Source organism: Quercus robur, chromosome 5, assembly GCF_932294415.1.
Source record: "Quercus robur chromosome 5, dhQueRobu3.1, whole genome shotgun sequence".
Taxonomy (NCBI): Eukaryota; Viridiplantae; Streptophyta; class Magnoliopsida; order Fagales; family Fagaceae; genus Quercus; species Quercus robur.
The window spans coordinates 52,407,338-52,428,033 of NC_065538.1; the positions used below are offsets into that span (position 1 = coordinate 52,407,338).

Here is a 20,696-nt window from a genome sequence, read left to right on the forward strand (position 1 = left end):
GGCAGTGGAGAGTTGATTCCAAATCCTGGTCAATATAGGAGACTCATTGGGAAGTTGATGTATCTGACCTTGAGTAAACCAAATATCATATATGTAGTGCATAGGATTAGCCAAGTTTTGGCACAACCTAGAATACCACATATGTAGTCAGTAACTAGGATACTTCAATACATTATGGGTACACCAGGGCAAGGAGTTTTCTTCCCTGTGAATTCTGATTTGCAATTAAAAGTTTATAGTGATGCAGATTGAGCAGATTGCCCTGATACAAGGAAATCTCTTACTGGATACTGTGCGTTTTTGGGTGATGCTTTAATTTCTTTGAGGTCAAAAAAGCAAAGCATAGTATCTAGGTCCAGTGCAAAGGTAGAATATAGGTCTATGGCTGCAACAACTTGTGAATTGACTTGGCTTTTATACTTGTTGAAGCATTTACATGTTCAACATAACAAACTTGTGTTAATGTACTGTGATAACCAGGCTACACTCCATATTGCTGCTAATCTAGTGTTCCATGAAAGATCAAAACATACAGAAGTTGATTGACACATTGTGAGGAATAGAAGTTTGGATGGGACAATCAAAACTTTTTATGTGTCAACTAAAAATCAGCTAGTAGATGTATTCACTAAGGCCCTTAGGGTAGAAGACTACTTGACGCTAATTAAGGAGTTAGGCATCATTAATATCTTTGCTCATACTGTAGAATATCCTCAGCCTACTGCACTAAGTCAAGAAGCAAGAGCTTTGCTCTTGAGGGAGAGTGTTAAAACTATAGATGACAGTGCAGAGCATTATAGCAGAGTTGGTGAGCTAAGGTGCATGAGTCAAGTAGCAATAAGTGCAGCACCTGATGAGGAAAGGTGCACGAGTCAAGCAACAAGGATAGCATTAGAGCCTACCTGGGCTATCACAGATCGTCTAGAAGTAATTGAAGAAGTTCCTTATCATGAGCTATTCATCCATAACTTTGAGGAGTTAGTTATACGAAGTTAGGCAGTTAGAGAGTTTACTATTTGTGGATGCCACGTGTAAAACTTGGATGGTTCTAGTAACAGATTTTAGCGTCAAATAAGGAAGTTAGTTATTTTGCTTGGTTCAAATTGTATATAAGTAGGACTAGGCTATGTATTTCAATTCAATTCATTGTAAAACTCTTCACTTGATCAATGAAATTCTCTGAGTTTTATTTAGATGATTCCTCTAAGAATTTTACACCATAACTGGTTTGGACTAGTTGCATTTAGATATATTATTATAAGAGTACTTAACTTATGCACGATTCTCTACTATTCTATGATTAGAGTGTCAAAGTTTCATTTTCTGTGGTTTTGTCACGTGTTTATTGATCTGAAACCACATAATTATAGCAAAATTGATTTTTTTTTTCCCCTTAATCCACTTTGAGAACCCAAATATAGTGGTTTTTAATACTTCTTTATAAGTCATATTGAATTATTACTTTTCATATTTTCCTCCACAGACGTTTTGTATGGAAGAAGTGATTTGGAGAATTGTAGGAATTAATTCATGAAATTTGGTTGATAAAAGTCTAAATTTGTGATCATTTGAGAGTTCTAAATGTTCCAGTTTCTATTTGATTAAGAGCTGACGATGTGTCTCGTCAAGAAAGGACAAGAAAAAAGGGAAAGTTAGAAACAAAATGGAAAATGAAAATAAGTGTAGAATGGTCGAAACCTCGAAATGTTCTTGATGTTCCTCTTATGTCACTTCAGGTCATGGGCAGTGGCGGAGCCAGGATTTTAGTTTAGGGGGGGCAAGATCAAAAGGCAATAATAAAAAAATAAAAAATAAAACCTAAAATTATTAATTGACAATTGTAAAATAAATAAACAATTGTAAAACATCTAATTCATCTATATATATATATATATATATAAAATCGAAGCTTTTGAAGCTCCCACAATTTTCCACGTCAGCACAATATTTAAATTAAATTAAATTTTCCACCTCATCACTGTTTTCCTTTTCCAATGCAAATTAGACTTCTAGCCAAATAAGGACACTCTCCCACCGCCTCTACTCTCTCCTATTTAAGAATTGCTTGCGTAGAAAACCTAAGCCCCAAAAACTTATTTTTGCCGCAACACAATTTTCTCCTTAAAACTTATTTTTCTTCAAGATTTTTTTTTGAGGGCGGCTCATGCTTCACAATTCACATATTCCACTTATGTATTGGACTCCTCTCCTTCTTCGGTCAATGCATCAAGGTTAGGGTTATTTGATTTGTTCAATAAAAATTATAGATTTGTTGCTTTTTCTTATAAGTTTGTCAATTGTTGTTTTGTTTATTTAATTGTTGGGCCTGAATCTTTTAATTAAATCTTCAAATTTTTATTGAACAAATCAAATAACCCTAACCTTGATGCATTGACCGAAGAAGGAGAGGAGTCCAATACATAAGTGGAAAAGCTATAATCATGGATTCCCTTCTTTCTATTGTATTTCTCTATTGCGTAATTTTATATATATATATATATATATATATATATATATATATATATATTGTTTTATTTCAATACTTTTGAAGCTTTGAATCTTCTGATTTTTTTAAAATTATTTTTTTTTTGGCCTTTTGGAAGTTTTAACATCATAACTTTTGGGTTTTATTTTTTCTATTATCAGAAATTATCTAGAAGATTTCAATGAATATCCATGGATTATTCTTTTTGAGGGTAACCCATCTTTATCTTATATTTCTATTCCTAACTTTTTTTTCCTATATTTTTTCTTTAATTGTCCGTGTTTACGTCTCTTTTGTTTTTCTTATTTTTTCTTTAATTGTCCGTGTTTATGTCTCTTTTTGTGTGAGTATGTGTCATCGTATCTGGGTACTTAGGTAAAATCTATAAAGACTAACGATGCTTTTTTTTTTTTTTTTTGGTAATGAATCTTGTGTTTTTCATGACTTTAGTGAGTCATATTCTTAATGATCGAAATGGTTTTGTTTGACGTGGATTTTGTTCATATTGGTTTCAAAGTTTATTTCTTGGCTTATATTATAGATTGTAATATATTTATTCATCAAACTGTTTAGTTGAGTTTGTTTTCGAAATTGTTTTCAGTGTTGGACATTTTCTTGAAGCATGTTGGTATCATATATTAAAATACTGTTAAGTTGATAATAATAATAATAATAATAATAATATAGTTTAATAAATGTCTGAAACGTATAGCTGTTAACAAATGTTTTAGCTATATGATTTTATTTTACAAATTCAATTTTGGTGTTGTAGTAAAATAAACAAAGATTAAATTATATATTGTACTCAATACATTTCCCGTGCATCGCACGGGTTAGCGACTAGTAGTTATTAATTGACAATCAATCATCAAAGTAAGAGATTAATCTATATACATAAAGTTTGGAAATCTAATTTGATAACTCAAAATAAATTGAGAAAATAAATTTCAACTTTTCTCTATTCTTTTAATTATTTTAAATTTTGGATTTATGGTAGAGACTCAAATTTTGAAACTATGAAAATGGAAAAGATGAAGGATAAAAAAGTAATGGATATTTTAATGCTTTAGTACCATACAAGACATTATTATTAGATAAGTGAAAAAAATAAAAGACAAAAAGAGTTATAATGGTCAAAAGTGTAAACAGCTTTAACAAGTTTTGTTTGGTGGCATTTATTTTGTGTCAGATTGTTTAAAGTGAGAGGAACTGTTTTAGTAACACTACAAAATTTCACAATATTTTTACAATAAATTAAGGTGTTAGTACATCATTGGTCAAAATAAAATAAAATAAATTATTCTGAAATTCATTTCAACTAAAAATAAGAGTATTGTGAAAATATTGTAAGATTTTTTTGTGTCTCTAAACTTTCTCAATTGGAAGATTTGTTATTTATTATTTATTTCATATCATGTACTGTTGGTTTAGGGAAACTGTTTCTTTGTTTTTCTATTCTGTTAGGAGTTAAATCAACTTTACATAAGCATGTATAATGGACATTTTAGGTGGAGTCAGGGGGGGCAGGTGCCCCCTCTCGCCCCCCTCTGGCTCCGCCCCTGGTCATGGGTATTTAGAACTACTAGACATTCGAAGCTAATTGTGTTTCCAATCTAAAGTTCGGTAGCAAAAATGGCATTAATTAAGTAAAAGGATAAATATTTTCCTTGGTCCTTTTTAATATTTTTAAGTTCATATATCCAAAAATAGGGAACAATGAATTTGAATTGCCATTATTTTACATCAGCACAATTGTACAACACCAGTTTGAGATGTTATGTTTATTTGATTGTGGATTATTTTTATTTGATTGTGGATGTTGTTTAGTTGATGTGCTGAAAGAAATAACTAGTAGGATGGGTGTGACGTATTGGAGGCAAGGTAGTCGATACCGTATCGGTACCAGCCGTACCGGTACCAAAACGCCAACATTTCATACTGATTTGGATGCCAGCGATACCGACTGATTTCGGGCGTGCCGGCCACGTACTGGGCATACCAGTCGGTACAATTTTTTTTTTTAGTTTTGTAATTTTTGAATTTTTGTAAGGGCAAAATGATAACTTATTAGTATTATTTGTTTTCTTAGAATGCAATGAACAATTAAGCTTTCTATTTTTTATATTATGTTTTTTTTTTCCTTTAATTAATGCTAAAGTTTAAAACCATGAATAATTTGTTTTGAATTGAGGTAATGTTTTATGATAAACTTTTATATTTATTATAATACACACACACACACACACACATATTTATAAATATAAAAGTAACGGTAAACCCGAAACAGTACATCGGTATTGACCAGTACCGAAATATATTGTTCTACTAGTCAAATCGGTACAGCCTTTAGTACGAGATTGACTCTCTTGATTGGAGGTTTGATGGTAATTCTTGCCAAATTCAAATGGTTGGGGTAACACCAGAACCATAAGGGAATGCTGAGAGCAACATTAATTGTGATTGTCACATCGAGAATAACAGTACTGTATGTCATGTTGTAAAGATGTACAGTTCCCTCATCTTATTACTCTTCTATTTTATATTCTATGCATGATTCTATGACTTCATATGATGGACAAAAATTTAAAAGTTTTTCATCTAAGCCTTACTCTCTACTCCTCTGTATATTGTTGTTGTTAATATTTTTATCATGTAAGTGAACCAACTTGTTTTGAAGCATGCATTGTATATTTAGCCCAGTAAACATTAATTTCAAAAGCAATTTGTTTACATCTCTTATCATTTTATCATTGATTTACTTATAATGATAGTACTTGTCTGGACTCAATATTTTATTTCCCATGTGTTGTAGAATGCTAAAGGGTTATAGTCTTCTTGGCATGCTTCCACCTCAACTTTCTAATTTCCTCACCTCCAAAAAACGTAAGTTCATTTTAAAATTCTTCAAATACATTTTTTTTGGTAATATTCTATAGAAATAATTTCTTGCACAATTCACAAGGTTTGTATTAGGGGTGTAATTGGTTCGTTTCGACCGATTTTCTTAGTGTTTGGCCAACCGAATTGAAATTTTTCGATTTGTGAATTTCTCCACCGAAATTGACCGAAATAATTGGAAATCAATTGGTTTCGGTTTATTTCGATTTTGGTCGGTTTTCGATTTTTATTTTGAACAATTGAAAAAAGAATCAAAACCCTAAGTTTATGTTTTTACTACTAGGCTATTAGCTATAATCTCATAAAAATAGCATTGATTTAATATTAAAGAAAACCCAAAAAAAAGAAAAAAAGAGAGGGTTATAAGATTTTCAAAACCCTAACTTTAATCACATATAAAAAACAAAGAGAGAGAGAGAGAGAGAGAGAGAGAGAGAGCTGTTGAAGTATTGATTGAAGCAAATCAAGAAAGAAAATTGAAGAAAGAGAGAAGAACCATACCAATGATCAAAAGAAGCCTCAAGTCGATGATCAAAAGAGAGTGAGAGTGAAAGAAAGGGGAAACCGACATGCGGAGGTCGGTGGCAGAGCCAGAATCAGACTATGGAGGACTATGGAATGGAGTGTGGAGGCGGAGGCTGTTTGAGAGTGAGAGTGAGAGTGAATTGTGAGCTGTGAGGTATGTAGGGTAGGGTTTCTAAAAATTTTCTTTTGTTTTTACTTAATCTAATGGGTTAATGGGTTTTAAATAGCAAAAGGCTTAAACGAAAAAACAAAAAAGGCCAGATGTTTGCAATTTGGAGGCCTAATGTTTGCAAGCCCAAACATGTTTTATATTATATATGTAATATATAATATATTATAATAAATTCAATTCGGTTTCTGCCGGTTCAGTGCATACAAACTTGCCACCGAAACCAAAATTTTAGGTTTTTATGAAATGAAAACCAAAACCAAACCAAAAATTTGGCACAATTTGGCCGGTTTTTTTGGTTTCTTAGTTTTGTGCACACCCCTAGTTTGTATAAAGACTTTTTTTTTTCCAATACTTTTCAATTTAAACTTGTCTTCTTCTAATTGTAGTGATTTTGTGTACAACTATCTCAATGGAACAATAACGCCAAAATGGGCTACAAAAATGGGCTTCTATAGTAGACAAAACAACAATCTTTTATAGATTTAAAGACCAAGATATAGCTATATCACCTAGAGTAAATGCAAACCCAGTAGTACTCTTTCTACTATCAATATCACTTGCTAATTCAGCATCTACATAACCCTGTAGTTTCAAACTTGCACCTGTGAAGCAAAGACATGTATCTGTTGAGCCTTTCAGATACCTCAGAATCCACTTGACTGCCTCCCAATGTTGCTTTCTTGGCCTACTCATGTATCTACTCATAACTCCCACTGCATGTGCAATGTCTGGCCTTGTACACACCATAACATACATCAAGCTGCCAATAGCTGAGGCATAGGGAATCTTGCTCATATGGTCCCTTTCTTCTTTTGTCTTCGGTAACTATTCTTTACTTAGTCTGAAATGACTACCCAAGGGTGTACTCACTGGTTCAGCTTTATTCATGTTGAACCTACTGAGAATCTTCTTCACATATTCTGCTTGTGAAAAGCTTCAATGTACCATTAGCCTTGTCTCTAATGATTCTCATACCAAGGATTCGTTTTGCAACTCTCAAATCCTTCATTGCAAACTGTTTCGACAATTGCTTCTTCAGATTATTAATCTCTTCAATGCTAGACCCTGCGATGAGCATATCATCCACATACAACAGTAAAATGATCTAAGAATTTTCAAAGAACTTAACATAGCAACAGTGATCAGCTTCACATCTCTTGAACCTAGTTCTATTCATAAAAATATCAAATTTCTTATACCACTGTCTTGGAGCTTGCTTTAGGCCATACAAGCTCTTTCTCAGTTTGCAGACCAGACTCTCTTGTTCCAAAACAATAAACCCTTCTGGCTGACTCATGTAAATGTCTTCCTCCAAGTCACCATGAAGGAATGCTGTTTTCACATCTAATTGCTCAAGATGTAGATTCTCTGTAGCCACCATTCCCAGTACCAGTCTAATTATTAACATCTTCACAATTGGAGAAAATATTTCTAAGTAATCAATGCCCTTCTTCTGCTGGAACCCTTTGATAACTAATCTAGTCTTGTAGCATTTGCTACCATCATGCTCATTCTTTATTCTGTATACACACTTGTTGTGCAAAGCCTTCTTTCCTTCTAGCAATTCAGTCACTTCCCATGTTTGATTCCCCAACAAAGAATCCATCTCATCCTTCATGGCTAACTCCCACTTGCTTGAATTTTCATCTTGCAAGGCTTCATCATCACACTCTAACTCACCACCATCAGTCAACAAGAGATAATTTAAGGCGGGTGAATAACGTTGTGGAGGTCTAATGATCCTGGAAGATCTACGAATTTCAGCTATAGGTGTACTCTGATCTACCTGTGAATTTACATTCTCCTTATCTTCTTCACCCCCTTTACGAACAGTATTTTCAGTCAATTCATCTAAGTTGACAAACTCAGATTTCTTTTGATCTATCTCTGTAACATCTGACACTACAGTTGATCTGTCTTTATACATAACTTGTTCATTAAATATCACATTTCTGCTTCTGATGATTTTTTTGTTTTGTTCATCCCAAAACCAATAGCCAATTTTGTCATCACCATAGCCAATAAAAAAACATATTTTAGATTTTGGATCAAGTTTACAGGAGCATCAGAATCAATATGAACATAAGAAACACAACCAAAAACTTCTAAATGGGAAAACTTTACCTCTTTACCGCTCCAAACCTCTTCAGGAATTCTGAATTCCATGGGAATTGATGGTCCTTGGTTTATCAGATAAGCTACAGTACTAATAGCATCAGCTCAGAAAGTTTTTGGTAATCCAGCATGCAACCTCATACTCCTAGTACACTCATTGAGAGTTCTATTCATGCGCTTAGCCACACCATTTTGCTGTGGTGTCTCAGGAATGGTCTTCTCCATCCTAATTCCATGTGTTGCACAATATTCATTGAACCCTCCATCTATGTACTCTCTTCCATTATCTGACCTCAGAAATTTTACTTTCAGATCTATTTCTGTCTCAACCATGACCTTCCACTTCTTAAAAATCTCAAATACATCAGATTTATTTTTCAGAAAATAAACTCATACCTTTCTGCTTGAGTCTTCAATGAAAGTAATGTAGTACCTTAAACTTCCAAGCGATGCAATCGGAAAAGGCCCTCACAAATCAGTGTACTAACTCCAATTTTTTAGCCCTCGGTGTCCTGCTAGTTTTTAAGAAGTTCACCACTTTCTGCTTTTCTAAGATGTAGCTTTCACACATATCAAGATTAATAGACTTCAGTTCTGGTAGTTTCCCTTTTGGCAATAGCATCTTCATTCCGTTCTCATTTATGTGACCAAGTCTACAGTGCCATAGACTTGCATCGATACTTACTTTAGCAACTGCAATTGTGTCCCTTGGACTTGAGGTCATATACAAAGTACCAATTGTCCTTCCACGAGCCAATACCATGGCTCTCTTTGTAACCATCCAGGTACCACTAACAAATAGTATTGCATGCCCTTCATCATCAAGTTGTCCTATAGAATCAGATTAATATGTCGAACCTTCTACAATAACCAGACATACCCATTGGGCAATACAATCCGGACGTCTCCCATACCCACAACATCCAAGGCTTCTCCATCAACCAAATACACCTTACCAAAATTACCTTCAACATAGTTCTGTATGATTTCTTGGTGTGGAGTGGTATGAAACGAAACTCCTGCGTCCAAAACCCAATCATCAAGTGGACTATCTACAGCAAGAAGCAGCGCATCCTGTATCTCATCTGTTACAGCATTAGTAGAATCATCATCCTTCTTCTTCTTAGGGCTTTTGCAGTGCCTCTTAAAATGGCCAGCTTTGCCACAGTTCCAACACTGCACCTGTTGGCTAGATCTAGAATTACTTCTATTTCGATTGGAATTTCTAGATTTTAATCTACCTCGATTTGAATTTCTATCATTACCTCTACCTCTTGTCTCAAGGTTTAGGGCAGAACCAGACCCTGAGATTTCACCTGCATCTCTTCTGCGAAGCTCCTCAGCCAGAACTAGATCTCATATGTTATTGTACTTCAGCTTTTCTTTTCCAGTAGAATTGCTCACTGCCATTCTCATAGCCTCCCAACTATTTGGCAATGAAGCCAAAATGATCAGTGCATGGATCTCATCATCAAAATCAATTTCTACAACAGACAGTTGATTTGTGATGGTGTTAAATTCATTCAAATGTTGTGCTACTAATGCATTCTCTGCCATCTTCAAATTGAATAGTTTCTTCATCAAATGCACCTTGTTGTTTGCTGATGGCTTTTCATACATACTAGACAAAGCCTTCATCAGATCTGCTGTGGTCTTCTCCTTCACAACATTGTGTTCAATAGACCTTGACAGAGTTAATCTAATGACTCCTAGTACATGTCTGTCAAGAAGAGTCCATTCATCATCTTTCATAGTTGCAAGTTTCTCCCTTCAAAGCAGCAAGTGCAACTTCTTCCCATAGAGATAGTCCTCAATTTGCACCCTCCAGAATCCAAAGTCTGTGCTATCAAATTTTTGTATTCCAGACGCCTTTCCTGTTTCCTTTGCCATTGCTCCCACTCAAACCTAACCCTAGGCTCTAATACGAATTGATGGGAATATGGACGAAATTCCCAGACCTATGAGATGCAAAAATAGAGAAAAAAATATACACCAAAGAAAAAATAATAGCACATAAGATAGTATTTACATGGTTCAGCAATTTGCCTACGTTCACGGAATTGCAGAGATTTCACTATTCTCAAGGAAAAATATAGAGTGCAGCAGTACAGTTTTTCTCTCTCAAAAATGACATCAAAACCCTAATTTCCAAAACAATAGTTTTTCTATCTTGTGCACAGGATTCCCTTAGAAAACCTCCCATTAAAAACTGTAACAACATTATTTCGGGTCGGGTCATAATCCGAATCAAACACAACTAGGCTCTACAAAGCCCAAAAATATAGTTGTGAAATGGAGTAGAAATGCTTTGGTTCTTCTTGCTAAATGTATCTTTAGGACCTCAAAACCTCTAGAATTTTTTATTGTTTATCTGTTAAACAATAATTTTAATATCCTTGCAGTCCATTGTGATCTCTCGGGAGGTTTAATCAATTCTATTATGCTTCTTAGTAATCTCAATATTTCTTTTTCATTTTGGTTTTTTTCCCCTTTTCAAACAGGCCCTGAAGCAAACCAAAAACCAATTCCCTTACATTGTTCCTCTAAGCTTGGGGATTTGATCAACTTGCAAACTTTGTGAGACATTTCATTTTGGTGTTCTACAATTCTTTTTCTTTTCACCATCAACACATTTCTGAAGGATTTTGGTGGTTCATTGCTTCAATGTTCTAATTTCCGGATGCTCTCCTCCAATAATTTGACAGGGTACTTGCCGATGGCTTTGACTAGGTTGAGAAACCTAACAGATTTGAGAGAATTTGTTATATCCTCCTCTTTTTATATATTTGCCTCTCTTTAAAGCATAAATATCCACCTCTTTTTATTTACCTCTCCTTTAAAGCATAAATACAAACTTTACCTGATCAAAATTATTTTATTACACAATGCAGTAGGATAAATGATAACAACTTAAGGGGAATTATACCCGATTTCATACAGAATTAATATTGGAAACAACTGACAAGATTGTGAGATCCTTGTTCGGTTCAAAAATATCTCAAATGCTTTTTGAGTTTTAATGGTAGATAAGTCTAAATATTGTGTATATATTATAGTAGTTATTCTCATTCAAATTTGAATATTGAAGAGATGCATGCAAGTGGACTCAAGGGACCCATCCCTCCAAAGATTCCTGAGTTGCTCAAACGATTCCAGTCGAGGTTCCAATCAGTTATTTACACTTATGAGACTTCAAACAATTCCAGTTGAGGTTCCAATCAGTTATTTACACTTATGAGACTTCAGCGGGAGTATTTACTGCCTTTGCTTTCCCATTACAAGAATATCATAAGTAATCTCATCAGGTACATGACCTCTGTCAAGCATCTCATCAAGTAGTCTAAAAGCTTCTTGCAGGTTCCCCTACATGAAGTGTCCAGCAATCAAGGTATTATAAAATGAAAAAACTCTAGGATTCATGCTCTTCCTAGCCACGTCTTCCAAAATTTTGCATGCATTTTTTAGCTATCCTTCGTTACACGGGCCATTTATTAGAACCATATATGTAATAATGTCTGGCACAATACCCTTTGAAAGCATCTCCAAGTAAAGATCTGATGCAAGTGGCAATTTACCATCTTTTAACAATCCATCGATCAATATTGTATACGTTTGCAAATCATACTATTGTACGCAACTGCATTTGGAGACAAACAGACTTCAAGAAGTTAAGAAAAAAGTTCACGTGCAGTTTCCATGTCTCGCTTTTTGCAAAAACCCATCAGTACGTGCAATATGCTGTAACATCCAATTCAAGACCCTTGCTTTTCATCTTATTATTCAGCATTTTCCAAGCAAGATTATTGCTTTTGCAAAACCCATTAATCTAGCTGGTGTAAGTGACCACATAGGGGGAATTCCACTTTCACACATGCCTCTATAAATGGCCAATGCAGAATTGATGGCACCCTCCTAGACCAATCCATCTATAATGCTATTGTAAGTCAAAAAGACGAAGAAAAAAAAAAAAAAAAAAAAAAAAACCCTCTCAACAAAGTTCTTCAACATCACCTTTGCGATTTGCCTCAGATGTGTGGCCAACTTTGCACAAGCCATTGATAATAGTGTTAAATACTTAAATGTGAAGTATGTGAGAACAATATTTACACTTATCATTTGGTCAAACACATCAAAGGCGCATTCAGTGTCACCTTTCTTGAATTACCCACCCATCAAAACAGATTACATGATCACATTAGGATATAAGCTCTTTTCCATCATCCCCAAAAATAAGCTATTTGCAACATCCATATCCCCCTTTCTGCAGTGACCAAGTATCATATTGTTGTAAGACACTACACTATGTATCACACCCTTGGTAAGCATATTTTTTTCCACGTACCTTGAGCCTCACTTACCTTGCCCTTTCCAGAGAGCCATAACAAAAGATTATTATATATAAAAATATTAGCAAGACCACATTCAACTGCCTCGTCAAACACCTTGAATGCAGTTTCCAGTGATCAAGAATTCGAGATTTCAAGAAGCAACTTAAGTCACTAGGCTGGATACCCTTTTCTTTCATTTTGGGTGTAAAGCTCATAGGCCTTTTCCATGCTCCCATTCTTACTGAACCATTCAATCAAAACTGAATAAGCTTGTTTGGTGAAAGCCCATCCTCACCAATCTTATTCAACAAATCCAAAGCACTATCCAAATTGCCTAGCACGCAATATTTCTTTATCAAATTTTTCGCCACAACCAAATTCATTGACTTCCCACAGGCCACAGCTAATCATCTCAACCTTAGGCCTCAATGCCTGTACCATATTCCCATGCTTCACATATGACAAGCCCCAATAATACAAGTATACGTACCATCGAAGGAATCCATCCCATTTCTATCATTTCCTTCAATAACACAAGAGACAAACTCAAAATTGGGTTTCTTACAAAGAGCTTGAATAACAAATTTTACAATACTATAAGCTTCTGCATCAAGTTCAATCCCTATAGCCTTGGCCTCTCTTAAATACTCCTCAAACACGCACGCATCAACGCATGCACCATATAGCAATCACCACAAATTCCTTTACATATATACCATCTTATTATGCAATTCTTGCACTTCACCAAACATGTTTCTCCTAACTAATGCACTCAAAAGAATATTGATATATCATATACGGCACCAAAGGAGTTATAACAATGCACAGTATCTTCAATTTTTTTTTTTTTTTTTTTTTTTTTTTTTTTTTGAAAGCAATTCTATTTGATCTAACATAACTATAAATTTACAATTTTGCGAGAGAAGTGTTTGTGCATGCCACGGTTTATAGGCTAGTGTAAAGTAATTAAGTATCACGAGTGCAATTTTTTATCTCTTCGTAAATGTATGCTAATGATTAATAAATAAACTATATTTGAGATAATTAAATTGATTAATTTTCATTTTTAAACTTACAAAACTTAGATACATTAAACTTATATGATTAGAAATTATATATATCCTACAAAAGACGGTTTACATTATTAATAACTTATAAATAATACTTTAATATTTTTACACCTATACACTAGTAAATTAGTAATTTGTATATTGTCATTGTGCATTACAAAATTTATAAACTTATATATTTTGTTTAAGTTTTTTTTTTTTTTTTTTTTGAGGGGGAATATATTTTGTTAAAGTTAGAAACTCATTTTCGATTAAAAGCGTTTTGTATTTATATTCTAATCCAATCTTGGTCCAAACCCATTTCTAAAGCTGTATTGGTATACTTCATTTAAGGAAATAATAATAATAATATGTTTATTATTATTATACACGGTATAAAAAAAAACACATAAATAGGGGTGAAAATTTGAAAACGGTGAAAAAGGGTCCAAAACTCCCACCTAATGCAATAAATACCAACCCATGTCTAAAAATTTTGTTGATGTACACTGCTCTATGGTCTGATATCTTAGAAAACAAAACCAAAATGCAAGACAAAGGCAAATGCAAATGCAATACTACCATTTTAACAAAGTCATTTAAAAAATTAAAAATAAATAAATAAAAGAGAGAGAGAAAAGTAAGCACACAAAATCAGAAAACAAAAATAAAAGATGAAGAAGTGGAGCACAGGATAACTGGATAAGATTCAAAAGTACCTTTCTTTATACTAGATTGTAACTAGGACCAAACCATTGTAAAATTTTTGTTTTCTTAGATTATATATATAGGACTAAAGCCATGAAATTTTTCACTTTATTTTCCATGTGATGTAATATTCAAATCATTCAATAAAGAGTATTTCATGAAGGTTTTCTTATTTTTCTATAATGAAATAAGTTGTGAGTCCATATGCAATCACAATTGTAAGGATCTTTAGGTTAGTGACAAATCCCATGACAAGTTTGGGTGTAATTTTGAATGTTAATTTTACATTGTAATCAATGTAGTGTTGGGGTTTGATTTTGTAATGGGCTTTAGATGTTAGTGTTGAGGTACAAATTTTTTCGGCCTTAATTTCATTAGCCCACTCACAAAAATACCCACACAAACCCATAAATTATTTTGAGCTCACATAAATATTCCCAATATATATTACTCAAATATTCTCCATGTTATTAAGCCTTCACAAATACTCCATACACAAGCCCATAAATTGCCTTGGGCTCTCTCACGAATATTACCCATTATAGCCCACATATTATCCAACTTGGGCTTTCACAAAAATACTCACCATATTGCTACCATATTGAGTCACAAAATTATACCATCTCTATAAAAAGCCCAAAAGCACTTACCTTGTGGGAAAATCCAAAAAGCCCAACAAAACCCTCTCCAAAGCCTGTTGCTACACGACATCTTTACAAAGTCCGTTGCTACACGACATCTTTACAAAGCCCATTGCTACACAGCACCTCTAAATCTCGCTACGATGTGGCATCTTCAAAGCCCGCTATGATGCGGCACCTCCAAAGCCCGTTACTACACGGCATCTTTACAAAACCCGTTGCTACAGGGCACATCCAAAGCCCGTTGCAACACGACACCTTTACAAAGCCTGCTACGATGCGGCATTTTCAAAGCCCACTATGATGCGGCACCTCTAAAGCCCGTTACGATACGACACTTCTACTAAGTCCGTTGCTACACGGCAATATTTTTACAAAATCCTACAAAGCCCAAATACTAATTTGGCAACCATCTCTAAAAGCCCAAATAATAATTTGGCAACTATTCCTACAAAAGCCCAAATCTATTTTGGCAACTATTTTACAAAACCCAAAATATTATTTTGGCAAAAACAATTACTTTATGCTCAAAGCCCAAATGTTAATTTGGCACCCATTTTATAAAGCCCAAGTATTAATTTGGCAACTATTTTATAAAGCCCAAATAATATTTTGGCACATATTTACAAAATCAAGTATTATTTCAACACTTGCTTTACATATACTAAGTCCCTAACTCATGGGAAATATAAATTACTCATCTCTCAAAAAATATCTCTTTCACAAAATTTATGGAAACTATGCCTATTTTTTCCATAATCAACTAACTACAAAAGTCCATGAATATCACCCATGGCAAAACTCTTCATTTTTTAGTGATAACCAAACCCAAAGGAGCTCAACTACAAAGCCCAGCTGAGCCAGCCCAACCCACACACAAATCCCAGCTACTGGAGGTCACGTGAGTTGACCAGCCAAATTTCAGCAACAACTGAACAGCTGGAGCCCCTTCCCATTAGGTCCCAACTTGTCCAATCAGATCAGAAGAGGACACATGTCCCTCAAGGGTTGAATCCTTCTTTCACAAGCTGAAATCCCATCATTTCTCATTTGACACAAAGCTGAAAGGGATGTGACAGAAAGCTGGGAAGCTTCAGCCAGCTGTCACTTCTTTCTTCTCCAACCCAGCCGGTCAAAAATCAAGAGCAGCCATGATCAGACCATTAAAGCTCCTGAAACAACATGAAATCAGCTCATTTTCATTCTAAAAATGTGTATTCTCTGGTTCATGGACCAAGCACATGAACCCCAAATAAGGAAACTTAGGGAAATGTGGTTTGGAGGGCACCAAGGGGATCTCAATAGAGTTCCCAGCAAGGGCTCCAAGGTTCACACCTGGCTTGGGGTGATCTAATATGCCCTAAGGAGCTCTGATTCTAGTTGCAGCATAACCAAGATCAATAGCCTTAAGCATGCTCTAATCCCATCAGTCAAGGCGAATCAACATTCAATACTAAGTTAGAATCCCAACTGTTATTACCCAAAATAGCAACAACCTTCTAAAAGCTGAGCTTACCACTATTAGCTAAAATCCCAAGAACGATTCTCTAAGGATTTTCTGAGAATTGGGAAAGATTTAGCAGAAATTATTTGCTAATCACCCCCTAAAAACCCAGATATAAATGGAACTCTCCATTAATGCTTAAACAACACACTAAGGAGACCAAGATACACTAAGACATACACAAGGAAAGACTTTTTCTTAACTTCTCTGTTTTAAGTCTCCTTTAAGCTCTGAAAAAAAAAAAAAAAAAAAAAAAAAAAAAAAAAAAAAAAAAAGATGGAGTTCTTAGTTCCAAGCCTAGAAACTAAGTTCCCCAGCTACTAGCTTAAAAACACTCATCATATCTCTACTCATAAACACTTACTTACCCCCAGTAGAAAGCCCCAGCAGTTTTATTGTGCACGTTCTCTCTCACTACTCATACGACCTGAAATATCCCTCATTACTCACTATATTCATGAGCATGCCATGGCACCATAATGATCTTGTTGCACTAGCTGGGATCTCTCTCTCTCTCTCTCTCTCTCTCTCTCTCTCTCTCTCTCTCCCTTCATCTCACACTAAGTTTTCCTTATTATTTGTCATAATGGAACCCATGATATTTACTTATTCTTTTTCTATCAATGGTTATGATGTAACTGTTACTATAGAATTTTTCCCTCATATTGTATTAGAAGACTCCTCTCCAGAGCTAACAGATGATGAGTCTAAAAATGTAGATATTTTCCTTAGTTTGTGAAGTAGCTAACAGCTAGAGGTTTATCATGTTTTATCTTACTTTATCGCTAGGCTATTTTTTGTAGAAACACCTTACCGCTGAGATGTTTTCTGCAAAAACACTTTACTGCTAGGTTATTTCTTGCAGTATGCTTTTTAACTGTGCTAACGTGTCCGCTGTAGGGATTGTTTATGGGCTACTCTTGTCAGTTCCAATCTAGGCCCAAGGCATAAAATATAGTGGATTCCTTGGATCTTCACCAATATCTTTGGGTTGTGCATTAAGCCCATCGTCAAATTTCGGTTTAAACCCCCCAACCCAACATAAATCTTATTAGTCAGAAGAAAAAATTTTTCGCCCCCGACAGTTAGAAACTGAAAATTTGAAATTGCAAGTTATAGAATCTCACACAAGTGAAAGTCAGAGGGTTAGGAAACTATTAGGAGAGTTCACATTTTTAAATCCAGCTAAGGTAGCAATTCCCCTTTCATTTTTACAACTCTATCTTGATTGAAAAATCTATAACTTGAGAGAATTTAGTTACGAATTGCTATACAGTACTAGCTCTCAACCTCTCTTTTAAACCCTCATTTCTCATGACTTTCGAAGCAAAAAAAAAAACTCTATATATTGAAGAATTGGAAAGAGACCAAATATCCTAGAGAAAATACCTTCACGTTCTCTCTACCTTCTCCCTCTGAAATTTCCATATATCATGACAAGTGATTAAGACCATCACACACTTGAAATCTTAAAAGTTCTTTGACTGAAGCTTGGGAATCATTAGAGCATCCTAGAATTTTCAAGGAGACTTAGAGATAGCAGTTGGATCTCAATTGTGAATTTGGTGACTAGAGAAGACAAAGGACTCGAGGAGTTGGTTGTGAGTAGAAGCTTGGAAGGCTTGAGTACATTGTTACTTCATAGCTTGGAGGGCTTTGTACGTAAGATGTATTATAACTCTCTAGTGGATCATTTGGTACTATGATGCCACTGAGAGTTTTTTTTTTTTATGCCTAGTACTTTGGTGGTATTCTTCATAAATACTTTAGTGTTCTTATGGGTGATTGGTTTTTCTTGGTTGCTATTGAATTAATGTTTACCCATGCATGTTAAGGTAAATTGGTATAATTACTTAAACAATTGTGCTTAAATTTATGATTAGATTAAAATCAATATTGGCCATAAAATTTAGGATCGAAAGTGTTGTAACTCTCAACAATCAACTCATCATTTCCAATGAGGATCTCCAAAAGGGTGTAAAAAAAAAGCGGGTCATCACATTAGCCAATCCAAATGGAATCTTAAAAGTTTTAGTAGTAACACAAGTGCCCACCATTATCTTAATTTTGCCGCCTAATTTTCTGATTAACGTAAATTAGGGTTTTGATGGGCGTTTTCCTAGCCGCCCTAGGTTTTCTTTCACTATTTAAGCATATATATATATCGTGACTTCTAAGGAATTCAATTATTAAATCAATAAAATTGCAAAGCTTATCATGAGGTTTTTTTTTTTTTTGTGTGTGTGTGTGGATTCTTGAAACATATTTCCTCGTGGATTCAATGTTACTTTTTTTTTAAACAAATGTGTTTTATTTTTTGTAGATATTTCACTGCATTATTTATGTACACACAATTCACTTATTGATAGTGATGAAACTAATTAGGGAGTGATTTTGTACTGTATTAGCTAGTATGAGTGGTATGTCTCATACATATTTGTAGACCAATATAGAAACAAGGGTGAATCAATATAGAAACAAGGTTGAATTGTACTACCCCAAAACTAATATAAAGCTAGTTATAGAGTGCCATTATTATGTAATTAGTTATAACGCATTTAAGATCCAAGCAACTTCCTTCTCAAAAAATTAAAAATCCAAGCAACTTGCCAAACAATGGCTGCTCCATAATATTTTTAGGGAGGTGGTCAAGAAAATAAATTAAAAAATTTAATAAAAATATAACTTGAATATATTGAGTTATCGACCTAAAAAAAAGAAGTATTATCATTTTCTCCTATGAGCTTTCATATTTCAAAATACTTACATGATAATTCATTATAAGTTATCATTATCTATCGTCAATCTACGTAGGTGTAACCATTTTATTTTACTAAATTTATATAACATTTTTATTTTTATATTGTTGTCATTAATCATTATCTATTTGTTATTGTTCTTATTTTAAATTAAATGGCAAAACTTTTTTTTTTATACAAGATAAAAATTTTACTCTAGCCTAATCTATGTGTATATGTGTGTGAAACTCCCTCCTAGAGACTTGAATCCCGACCCTTACCCCCCACACTCCACAGACACTTATACCTGTGGAGTGACCAAAATGGCAAAACTTAACAAATTGACATTATATTAATTATTGACACACATTGCCACACTCATCCATACATTTTTTTTTTTTTTGAGAAGGTTTTCTATTCATAAATAATACACTAAGAGTCTAATGGACTAATCAAATGGTTAAACAATTACTAAATTTACTATTCTTTATTTATTGTTTCTCAAAAAAAGAAAAATACTATTCTTTATTTATTGAATCACTAACTTTACAACAACAAAAAAAACTATTATAGTATATTAACAATACACACATGTAATAAAACTATCGTATTTCATAAATATTAAAACCTTGATAGATTTCGATTGCAATTTTGATTACTAAAAAGTAATTGTAATTTGAAATTTTATTACTGACAAAGTACTTTTTTCTTAATGAAAAGATGCCGCTATTTTACAGCTAGAAATTGACTAAAAATGTTTACAGCGAGTGGGCCCCAAAGTTTCAGCCGTAAACACGGAACAGTGCTTGAATTCGCGCATTTGCATGTGCCCCACCCCTAAAACGGTTAGCAAAAAGTTCCTTACACTATCCTTCCTAAGACCTCGGCGAAAATGGGTAATTACCCATAAAAAAACAAACTATTTAGTTAGTAGGATCCGTTTACAAACTATATATAATTTTAGCAACTCGAGTCTTAAAGACTCGATTTTGGGCCCCTAAATCGAGCGTCTAAGGCTCGATTTTCATGGGTTGTTCCTGTCTGATGTGGCACTTCTTCCACGTGGCGTCTACATGAAAATCGAGTTTCAAATACTCGATTTACATTTAAAACAAAAACAAAAAAAACCACAAGGGCAGCAGGAAAACCACAACAACGCGTTCATCAGGAAAAAAAAAAAAAAAAAAAAAAAAAAAAACCAGAGAAGAATGTGTTCATCAGAGAAGAAAGAAAAAAGAAAAAAAAAAAAACCCAGATCGCACCGCGAAGAGAAGAAAGAAAAAAAAAAAAAAAAAAAAACCCAGATCGCACCGCGACCTGGGTCGCACGGTGCGACCTGGGTCGCGCGGCGACCTGGGTCATCGGCCTAGATCTGTCGCGCGCGGCCTGTGTCACCTTTCCTTCTTCTTCTTCTTCTCTTTCTTTTTTTTCTTTCTTTCTTTCTGCCTTTTTTTCCGCTGTTTCTGCATTTTGGGTTGCATTTTGGGTCATTAATATTTTATTTTTGGGTTGGAAATCGAGTCTCTAAGACTC

The 20,696-nt window shown here is 34.3% G+C and overlaps 1 pseudogene; it reads right to left on the bottom strand.

The window, feature by feature from the left end:
• Positions 1–11,427: 11,427 nt before the first annotated feature.
• On the bottom strand, positions 11,428–13,363 carry LOC126728341 (pentatricopeptide repeat-containing protein At3g54980, mitochondrial-like; annotated as a pseudogene).
• Between the last annotated feature and the right edge of the window lie 7,333 nt (positions 13,364–20,696).